Raw genomic sequence first — 12405 nt, forward strand, 5'->3', positions numbered from 1 at the left:
TGCTACGATGGCTTAGGACTACAGTTGCTATGATAGATTTAGGACTGCAATTCCCACTAACAGTTTTGCACTCAAGTCTCCATCAATGAACGGTTGATAACTTCAACAAAATAGACTTCACATGAAAACTATAATGAATTTCCATGGTTACACAATTACGCTTTCTGACCATGTAGTACACGGTTATAGAAGGGAAATTATTTATAATCACACTATCTGGCATCACTCAGATGGGGATGGGTTCCCTTTTGAGTCTGGTTCCTTTCAAGGTTTCTTCCTCATATCGTCTCAGGGAGTTTTTCCTCGCCACCGTCGCCTCTGGCTTGCTCATTAGGGATAAATTTGCAAATTTAAAATTTATATCTTGAATTTATGTATTTCTTTAAAGCTGCTTTGTGACAATGTCCATTGTTAAAAGTGCTATACAAATAAAACTTAATTGAATTGAGTTGAGATATGCACATGTAGGCGCTTTCACATACTGTACACGTTTGACACTATAAATGGTTCAAAAACAGAAAAAAATGATAATTTCAAAGCATTTCATTTTTATACACGTGCTAAACGTGAAAAAAGAAGAATGGGTGTAATAAAAAGGGTATATATACAGAGAGATAGATAGATAGATAGATAGACAGACATGTTGAGATCACAGACACATATGATCCAGCATCAGAGTAGCAGTAAAGTCTATGCATTGCAAGGTAACGTTTTTGTGCTTCTTTTGAATACATTTCAATCTAGTTAAAACAAGGATAAATAAAATGTTATTAGCAGCCATGTCATGTAGCAATATGTTTCATTAGCAGAAAGTTTTCTTTTTCTCAGTTTTGTGGTGTTTATAGGCCTGTTAACTGTTTTATTTACATGTTGACTCTGTGCAAAAATGTAAATTAAATGTTAATTCATTTTACCTGCTGTTGTCATTCTTGTATAGCCCTATATTTCAGTGATTTTTCGCAGCAGTAGTAATTAACATATGACCAGAATTATACTCATTTGTAAACTGAATCTTTCCTGGACACTGTGATTGGCACCAAAAATTCCTAGCAGAAACTCTGGATACAACAGCAGAAGACCACTTCAGGTTCCACTCCTGTCAGCCAAGAACAAGAATCCGAGCCTGTCATGGGCACAGACTCACCAAAACTGGACACGTGAATACTGGAAAAAGACCAGGTAATTTTTCAGTTTCGGTGAGACTGTGGCCATGATAGCCTCAGATTCTTGTCCAACTCTGACGAAACATTATATCTGACGTAACTTATATAACTTAACTTATTTAAACGTATAAATAAAGATGAAGTTCAGTGTAGCCTATTTAAAATAATATTAATGGTTAGGAGATCATTAACTAATAGTAATATAGTAATAAAAGTAATAAAGTAAAAAGTAATAATAGTAATAAAAGTTTGCCTCAAATGATTTCTCTTCTGACTCCACAAGCTGAAACAACACCCAGCCATAATCACAGATACTGTTGGTAAATTCTGTTGATGGTGTATCTCTGTATTTCTTCTCTGTCCACATCTCTCATTCTTTACTTCACAGATTACAGACCGCTATCCTTAAAAGGGAGGGCAGGAAGAAACAAAGCCCCCCAAGGACTTTCCTCCAAGATTTGTGATTTGTTCTGTTTCAGAGGTGACCCACCCTCACTCTTACATACCATTCCATCCTCAAACGTGCTCTGGATTATGTCTCACACACAAACATGTATTGCTGTACTTCTGGGGAACAAATGTTGTCCTAAGCAAAGTAAGTTGACAAAGTGACTAATGAGGTCCTTTTGTTGGTCCAACAAAAAGGTTGTTAATAATAAAGAGAATTTCTAGGGCTCATGGCTTCTCATTGATTAGATGTTCCCATGAAAAGATGAAAGAGGGGTGTCAATTTAAGTACACCATCTGGTCAAAGTTGTCAGTGAAAATTGCCAGTGCACAGATTTTGCTAAATTGCCTCAAAAGCAGGGGCTTATACAGATATACTATATTGTATGACACTGAGCAGTCAGCTTGAGACATAATTTCTCACTTTAGCAAAGTGAAATAAATACAGTGAAATAAATAATAGATCAGCAGCATTCAGAATCAGCAACATTAGAATATTTATGATATCTTCATTACTATAATGTTGCTAGCTATATTGGTAGCTAGCTATTCTCTCTAGCTTATTCATTTCTCAAACTAGTTGTAGCCTGATGTTATTAAAGAATTATAAACATGACAGATAGTTCTCTTGTTTGTTTTCATGACAGACAGGATTTGGGGATCATGTGCATTCCAGCAGGAATCTCTCCAGTGGAAAGGTCTTGTAGTTTGTCAGCCTCCTCTGCAGGCGATCATGTAGTGTGCACACCCCTACAAAACCAAAAAACTGCTTGCAAGCGATTCAAGACATGTAGTGTAAAAGGGTCAGCAATTCTGTGATTTTGAAAGTAATGTAGAATGCACTTGGCATTTGCAATTTGCATAGTCGTAGAATCTGGATTTCATAATGAAAGTAAATAGGCGGGTGGAAGCACTTCTGTGGAAGCACTACATCAAGTAATTTCATTCATTCATTCATTCATTAATCTTCAGTAACCGCTTTATCCTGGCCCGCTGTGGAAGACATCAAGATGGTCATGGCTTTAATTGATCCACTGGAAAAACTGTGTGCGAGGTAGGAATACACCTGGAATGGGATGCGAATTCATTGCAGGGCACCACACACACACACACACACACACACACACTTTGGGGCAATTTTATAGTAGTCAAAAAGTGGGAGGAAACCAAAGAAACCCTGCTCGCGTGGACACACATACAAAACTCCACACAGACTGTAACCCAAGCTTAGTTTAGAACTGAGAATGTTTCGAATTTAGAATGGTTAAATTTTAGAATGCTTAGAATTTAGAATATTTCAATTAAAGAATGTTTCAAATTTAGAATGTTTAGATTTTACGTTTTCTAGATTTTAGAATCGTTAAAATTTAAAATGTTTCTATTTTATGATGTTTAGAATTTAGAAAGTTTCTAGTAGCTGGACAACATGCTTGTGAAACATCACAGAGAACATAAGCAGTTGTAGTATTATGTGCTAACCAGTTAAGAGGCACCGTTGTGAACAAGTAAGTTGGTGCTAGTGTGATCAGAGATGTGGTCAGGCTGAGGCTGGGGCAGGAAAGCAAGGAAGTAAAGAAGTAAACAGGAGGCCCTTGTGACCAGATCACACATGTACAGGACACAGGAAACATGCACCCCTCGCTTTCAAAATAACTTAATTCTATATCGCACACTCTTTAATAATGTGTTAAACAGAATTAGTTCTCCATATGTGCGCAAAGTTTGTCAGTTCTTGAATATCCATTTAAATCCTGCATACAAATGGAAGCTTCAGAAACAATGTTGATACTCAACATTCCCTCTTGCTACTTACTGCCCATTGCAGAGGTTTACATGCCAACCCGGCTCTTCAACCTCACAATACCTAGCATGTCTTTCTCTGAGATCTAAACGTGTTCGTAGTGCAAGATCGCGCTTCCTCTCACTGCAGAAGATATGCTGCCTCTCACTACGCAAGATCTCACTGCCACTCACTGCACTCTCACTGCTTCTGGTTAAGCCAGATCTCGCTGCCTCTTGCTGCCCAAGATCTCACTGCTTCTCACTGCGCAAGATCTGACTGCCTCTCGCTGTGGAAGATCTTGTTGCTGCTCACTATGCTAGATCATGCTAGATCATGCTGTCTGGAATGAGCTACCCACTCTGAACAACCATCTCTGCTCCTTATGCAAACACCTTATTGCACTTACCATGCACGAAACGATTTTGTATTACTTCTGGATATTTAATTTTATTTAACAGTACTATTACTTAATGCATGGACATTTGAATTTGTACCTATGGTACTGATTGTCTTTTGTATTGTCTATACACTGATGTTGAAATTGTCTTTTTGTAACTACCCACATCATACTAGCACTTGAAGAAACTAGCATTTGATATTTGTATTTCTGGCCTTGATTCTTTGCCAGTGCTTTAGGTGCTTTGTATCACAGCATTTGCACACCATTTGCATGTTTCAAGAGTTTCAAGTCTGATAAATGAAATGAAATAAAGATGTAAATGTTTTAGCAGTCTCAGACTAAGCCATAGACAGGATTTACCTTACATCTCTAACTATAAGGCTGCCTTTTGTGCAGTGGGGGTAAATATAAAAAAGGACACCAAAAAAGATAAAGCTGGCTATCTAGATCATTTTGGCCGTGCACTTGAACACTACATATATCGTAATTACGACTTGGCAAATGTGAAATAAGTCCATCCAATAACAACGTCAGCACTAGACATTTGAAAATGACCTTGAAAATGATCACATATGAAGACACACATGTAGTGGTTCTGTCATTTTTTTGGTTAACACGCCCTTCTGCTGTAAATCACACACTCCACCTTTCCTGTGGTGAAATATTTGTGCATGCTGATAAGGAGGCAGAGAGGAAAAACCAACACAAACCCTCAATCAGCAAGCTAAATGTTAGTAATCAAGAACAATCGCTTTATTTTTGTGTTTGTTTTTACACATGGTCCCCATACATTTGTTGCACAATGCACAGTGCTGCTTTGCAAGTGCAGATAAAGTGTCAATACCATTAAATGTGGCATGCATTCATTCATGGCATTCATTCCACGTGGCCATTGAATACATTAACGTATTCTTTTCATTAAAGGTTACTATTTCGTACTTTTCTAATTTATTTATCTCCTTAACCATTTCCTTTATCAGTGACTCTAAAAGTTAATAAAATAAAATGAGTAAATGAATGAGGAGTTTGCATGTTCTCCCCGTGCTTTGGGGATACGCCGGTTTCCTCCCCAGTCCAAAGACATGCATTGTAGGCTGATTGGCATCTCTAAATTGTCCGTAGTGTGTGCTATTGTGCCCTGCGATGGATTAGCACCCCGTCCAGGGTGTCCCCCGACTTGTGCCCCGAGTCCCCTGGGATAGGCTCCAGGATCCCCATGACCCTGTGTAGGATAAGTGGTACAGAAAATGAATGGTTGGATGGATGGATGGATGGATGGAGTGAATAACTGAAAAGATTTTAACATTTTAATTAACAGTCATAAGCAGCCTGGTGCTGCTGCGGTTTGTGTTTGAGCCCAACAGTTCTAAGGTTCCTGAGCTCAGGTTACTGAGTTGGGGTGTCCATGGGAGTTTCCCCACATCCATGTGAGTTCCAAAAGGTTCTCCAGTGTCCCCCAACTGTCGATATTTTAAATTACCTCTAAGTGAGAATGAATAGTGAGTATCATCAGCTTTGCTTCTCTTTTTCATAAAGCTTTTTCAGTAACCTCTGCACAGTTAAACCTATAGTATTTTAATTTGTGCTATAAAACTTGTAGCTTTTCTACCAACAGTAGTACATGCTCAAAAGTCAACATATAGCCCTGTTTTTAGTGTCTGGTTTGTGTTATTTAGATCTGTACTGTATACATTTTTATCCAGTAAAAGAGTATAGTATATGTTTCTGCATTTTCTCCACTTTCATGCTTACTTGATAACTAAGATTAAAAACATCAGACATGCAAGAATGGCAAATGTCATTTCAACATGGATGAATGTTGCCATTTGTCTAAATATTGAGACCAATAAGAATCCATTTAATTTATATAGTTGCTTTTCAAAAATCAAGGATGTTTCAGACAATATTACAATAATACTGCAATCACTATAATGTACTACAGGGCACAGACACACACCCAAGCATTGTTATAATTGACCTCTTTTCCACCACATTGTTATGATTGAGCTCTGAGATATTTTCCACAAACCCTCTCACATCACATACCTCAGAGTTCATCTGTAATTACTGTAGACCAGAGGTGTCCGATCTTATATAGGCCAGTGTGGGTGCAGGTTTTCATTCCAACCAAGCAGAAGCCACACGACAGTCTTTGAATATCATGATCAACTGATTAAACAGGTGGAATCAGGTCTCAACACTGTGCATGCTGAATATCACATTACAATTAAATACTGGTACATAACTAGAACATGAGAAATAGAGGATGGAAATATGGAAAAAAAAAATATTGTGAAACACAAAACTGACTGGTATCAACTTTTCTGATCTTGGTCTACAGTAGGGGTGCCCAGTCTTATCCAGAAAGTGGTGGTGTGGATGCAGGTTTCAAAAGGAAATATATCAACATACAGAATCAATTAATGACTCTCAAGCCATTTCATTAGAACTTTAATGCCAATTAGTTATTACACAGCAAAACCAGTAATCTAAATGAGGCTACAGCCACGTGTGGTGACAGCTGTAAGTAGATCAATGTGACATGCTCAATCTGCTAGAAATGATGACTTATCCTCAAGCTGAATCTTGAATGAGGTGCTGCCAGGGTTTAATTACAGTTAATCCTTCCAAATGCAAACAGCTTCAGGTAAACAGAGTCCTTGTGTTTGCGTGAAGAAGATATAAATGCATTAATAAAGTAGCTGCACGGTTTCAGTGATCCCAAAGGAGGCAAAGAAAAACAAAGTTTGCTTGAAATGAAGCAGGAAGCAAAGAGAATGATTAGCGTCACCTGTGTCATGGTGTGTTGTATGATGTATGATGATCTGAAGTACACACATCCTGTGTTTCGTTTTCATAAGACAACCACATTCCTCTATTGTGTGATATGCAAATATCTGGAGGATGTCAGTGTTGTTTGGCCTGGATCATCTCCATAGTTCAGTACACTATTTTTATTAAGTTGTTTTTTTTTTGCTTTTTTTTTTTAAATTTATTTATTTACTTATTTATTTATTTAATGGGTGATACATATATACAATTTACTGGGTCCCTGGAGGGCTAGCGGTTAGGCCACAGCGATCTCACCGCTGCAGCCCAGGTTCGATTCCCAGCCAGGGAACCAAGCCCAGCCACTGGGGTTGCGTGCAACAGTGTGCTTTCAGCGCCAGTCCCAAGCCTGGATAAAAATTTGGGGCGGGTTGCGTCAGGAAGGGCATCCGGCATAAAAACTGTGCCAAATCAAATATATGCAGACCAATGATCCGCTGTGGCGACCCCTAATGGGAGCAGCCGAAAGAGGAACAACAACAGATATACAATTAATCAAAGCAAACAACTTAGGCCAATATTCAGGTTTAAACGTAGAATACCAGTAGCAGGATATTTCAGCTGTGAAACCTGCATGCCTCTGCCATGCTCAAAGGCAACACTGAAATGGCTACAGAAACCCAAATGGCCATCTAAGTCTCTGAATATAAACCTGTGGTCTGAATTCAAGAGGAAAGTCCATATGCACAAACCTAAAACCAACTAAGAAGATGATGGACAGTAAAAGACAAGGTAATGTTAAAACCATAGGCAACCTATGCATGTGTATAAGTTATAGCCAATGTTGAGTAATCATCATGTCGTATCAGCAAGTTTTATTTAGCCTCATTTAATGCAGTAGATTATGAAAGACAATATATTTTATAAGAATCAACTAAGAATGTGGATCAAGATCCCTCTCCAATGGCTCCAACTTCGTTAAACCAACCAGTGCTCTTATTCTCTCAATGCCTTCACTATAAGTGCTGAAACCAATCATTTGAAAACAAAGTTTTGCAGACATTGAACTACTTAGAAAATCTTATGTTTGAAAAATTATTGTAGTTGGTGTCAGTTTACATACATTAATATTCCTCTATCTCTCCTGATCCAGTTTCCTGTTTTTCTCATGGTTTATTTGGCTCTGTCCTGACCACTCCTTATAGTCATTGTTTGCACCTTTCCATTTAGCTCACTGTGTCTTGTTAGTCACAGTGTGTGTGTGTGTGTGTGTGTGTGTGTGCTTCTTTGTTTGGAGCGTGTCCTTCCTCTGTAAAAAGCTGCAGTTATGAACAAAATTAAATTTGTTTAGATTATATTAAAGTTCCAATTTCTGTATTTCATTTTTAGTACATGAAACTGTTTATGTACATATAGTATTAGTGAGCTAAACAATATGACAATGCAACATTACCCTTGTATCCTTGCAGTTCCAGTGCAAAATTACAAATGCAAACGTCACATACCAACATATACCATATATCTAAAAAATAAGCAAGAACTATGTAAAAATAAAAAATTTGGCAGAACTATGCTTGCATATTGTTTCAACTCATGTGGCCAGAAAAAAGCAAACTTTACATTTATTCTTTTGGAAGATCGTTTAATCCAATATAAGATCCAATACACACATACAGTATCACTGCTTGTGCTTTGTTGGAGCTGCCAAGGTTTATTCCACACAATGTTGTTATCTGCTGTTCCACTGGCCCTACAGTGAATAATAGTTGAAGTTGCTCAGTTTCCTTATATCATTTGGGCAGCTGCCTGTCATACTTCCTATTAGCTATTATTCATCATACTGGAATAATAGTGGCACCAATAGCACCATTCACTTGTTTAAACAATCAAATTAACTTCACATAGAAACATTCAGTTAGGTTTCTTGTTGCCAAGATATGAAAGTGTGTTAACAAAATCTTTCCAGAGAGAATTGGCCACAATCCATTGATTACTCTTTGCTCCAAACTTTAGTGTAGCACTTGCAAAGATATTTAACATTTTTTGCACGCTTAAAAAAGCTTCATGAATTACATTTTAATGCATTATTTTCAAATATGTGTAGTAGTGTAGTAAAAGTGTAAAGTTAGACAGAAAACTACATAACTGGTACAACTGGTACAGCTATTGTTGTGTATCATTGTATACAATGCAACATTAAAGATGATGGACAGTAAAAGAGAAGGTAATGTTAATACTAATGTAAACTGTGAGCAACCTATCCATGTGTATAGGCTATAGCCCATGTAGACTAACCATCATAAGTCATAACAGCAAATTTAATGTAGTTTTATTTATATGCTGTAGATTATAATTCAGTTTAATTTAGTATGTCATTAATGTTTTATTTTTACATAAATGAGAAATACAATTAAATTGCTTTTGATTGTTTATTTGCTATCTACAGCACAGTCCACCATTGTGTCCCATTAAAACAGTGAGTCCAGGAAAGGCCCTGATTTTTGGAGTTTTTACTAGCAAACTGAAAGAAACCCTGTGTAGCTTATTGAGACATACCTGACTGGCTCTGACAGTTTATATTAATGCACTCACTCTAATGTTATTATTCCTTTAGTAACTGCTAATTCACAGTGAATCTTATGGCAGACACTCCACTCTCAATGCCTAATAATAGTAATAAATGAATTAGGTGGCACAGTGGGTAGCACTGAACCAAAAGGGGATTGTACATTGTGATTGTTATATAGTTGTCTTTACTATCAATTTTTAATGTGCATTAAGGGAGAATTTCTCACCTCTATTCCCAGAGGCCCATTGTCCTGAAGAGTTTTACTTTTGATCATTTGATAAGATGTTGGGAGTAGAGCAAACTCCTGCATGGCAGTAGAAAAAATCTGCCTGAAGGCATGTTCAGGCCTTCGCTCTGTCTCCAAGTGAATTGTTTATATAATTTCTGTCTTGATCCATATCTTCTTGCAATCAGAATTTCCTCTCTCTTAATCTGTTCTCCTTCTAGTAAGCAAAGTATCTAAACCAGTAGTGTTAAACTTCCTCCCATGACACCCTACTGGGTTGCATTATCATAATCTAATACCTTGACATTACAGTATATAACTTTACAAGTCAGCGAGATTAAAAAGGTCTGTTTTCAGTTCCAGATGAAAAAGACTAAATTAGTAAGCAATACCAAGACATTCATAGCATAGATGTGCTTTGGCTAATATCTATATTTCTATCTTCAGGGGAAAACAAGAAAGAGCTAACCATAACACAAATAAAATGACCAGTTTATACAAGAACATACTCTAAATAACTCAACAGGCTAAAAAATAGTATAATTTTCTCTACAGCACCAGCTCTAGAATTAGTTTGCTATAATGATTTTGCAAATTATTTAGTTAAATATTATCTGTGTGTATCCTAAAGCTGATCCATCAGCAACCAAAGCAAATAGTTTATTTTACCTAACAAAAATCTTTAATGAAGAACCTAAAAACTTTCATTTTTAATTCAAATCTTTTTTAACTTCGATTTTTTTAACAACTCTTTTTAGGAGTTTTCATTCTCATACCAGGAAAAATGCAAGACCTCTACAATTACATGCAAAACCTTTCTACAATTATAGTTCAGTTACTCTAAAAGTTGTTTGTGAAAACATGAACACTGTGTGGAGGTAATTTACTAAAGCTAATGACACTGTCACATTACTTACATGATGTATTACACAGTGGAAACTAGCTATAGTACTCCAGTGGTTTGAATCCTGTGAACATAACAAGATTTCTGATGAATGGATCCTAATCTGTCTTATTTAACCTACATTAACATACACCATGTTACAGTGGCAATATCTTTATGTGAAACCATATATTTATTACAGTCAGGTCAATAAGTATTTGGACAGTGACACAATTTTTGTAATTTTGCCTCTGTACACCACCACAGTGGATTTGAAATGAAGCAATCAAGATGTGATTGAAGTGTAGACTTTCAGCTTTACTTCAAGGAGTTTAACAAAAATATTGCATTAACTGTTTAGAAATTACAGCCATTTTTTACAGAGTCCCTCCGTTCTCACAGACTCAAAAGTAATTGGACAAACTAACATAATCATAAATATTAGGATTATTTTTAAGACTTGGATGCAAATCCTTTGCAGTCAATGACTCCCTGAAGTCTGGAACCCACGGACATCACCAAATGCTGAGTTTCCTCCCTTGAGATGCTTTGCCAGGCCTTTACTGCAGCTGCCTTCAGTAGCTGCTTGTTTGTGAGTCTTTCTGCCTTCACTTTTGTCTTCAGTAAGTTAATGCAATATTTAATGCAACGGTTAATGCAATATTTTTGTTAAACCCTTTGAATCAAAGCTGAAAGTCTACACGTCAATCATATCTTGATTGCTTCATTTCAAATCCACTGAGGTGGTGTATAGAGGCAATATTATGAAAATTGTGTCATTGTCCAAATACTTATGGACCTGACTGAATATATTAGCACCAACTTCTTATCAGTCCTTGCTTATCAGGGATTTAGCCAATATACTGATGCAAATCTAAATTCATGCATTTGCTAAGAGCAATGACCCTTAAAGTCACATCACTACACCATTGTTGCTTTTATGCAGAAGCTTTCAATTTAAGTTGAGGCTAAATGTAGGGTTGGAGGATCAGTGACTACTGTTGATTAACATACAGTAGTTAATAGTCATCTGGCTTTTTATCCAGTGTTTAATATGGAATAATTTGAATCTGTCATCTCCTAAAACCCATGGCCTACAGTATGTATACTGGTTAGAGATGTGAACATGGTTAGAGATGTGAACATCATGCCCGAATGACAACTTTTCTAAGAACATCAGCAGATTGAGGGCCCTTTTCTGGTTCATGACCTTTTGAATATTTTTCTCATGAGGTATTCTGAAATTTCTCACGGCTAAAGAGCAGAAAATATGAACAGAATTCTGTTTTAACAAGCAAATAAACAAAAGTGCGTGAGAGCACATGTTTTATAGGTCAGCCATGGGAAGGGTAACAGTAATGTTTCTACAGTGTTAGTTCTAGCTGTGAATGTTGTGTGAGCAACATTTACTAGCTAGATTCATGTGTAGTGTGTTAAGTCTGCACAGGCTAATTAATTTCATGGTTCCAAGTATACACCTTTAGATAGAATGCAAGGCTGTGTCCCAAACCACACATTGCACACTAAGAAGTATACCTAAATGCTGTTCTATCTTCCATACATCATGCCATTCTATCTTCCATACTAGTAAACTTAAATACTTGCTTCCCACAAAATTAGAGAATGTGTGCTTTACCTGTTCAGTAAGAAAAATATTAAAAATCTTTTTCCTCTTAATGTGTAGTATGAACTCTTACACTCTCTCCCTCCTTTAAATAAACTTTTATGAATAGAACTACATCTACCTGTTGAGTCTGTCTTGGTATAATTGTTTGTGTTCGTTGATCAAAATTGTAGGTTTAATAAAATGCTGACATGTTATGAGCCCTTTTTGGGAAATTTAAGGCATTCCAAAGAGGTCACAAGCTCTCACTTTGATGTTTTCCTATGGCTGTGCCCCTTCAACACTCATAGTTTCCCAATTGACTAACAGCAATTTAATAGAGACTGGGGATTGTGTTTTTAATAGGGCATGAGAAACATCCATGGGAGCATACATAGTGTGTAAGTGTGTAGTATAAAGTAAAATGTATGCACATATAGTACACTGATATAATGTATGTATGCACATTGATATTGATTCATGTCATGTACTAGTATAATGAGTATTGCTCTGACAGTCTTCTCCAGCTTCACACGCTAAACAAAATATGGCACCTGTACTT

This window comes from Pangasianodon hypophthalmus, chromosome 19 (genome assembly GCF_027358585.1).
Source record: "Pangasianodon hypophthalmus isolate fPanHyp1 chromosome 19, fPanHyp1.pri, whole genome shotgun sequence".
NCBI classification, from domain to species: Eukaryota; Metazoa; Chordata; class Actinopteri; order Siluriformes; family Pangasiidae; genus Pangasianodon; species Pangasianodon hypophthalmus.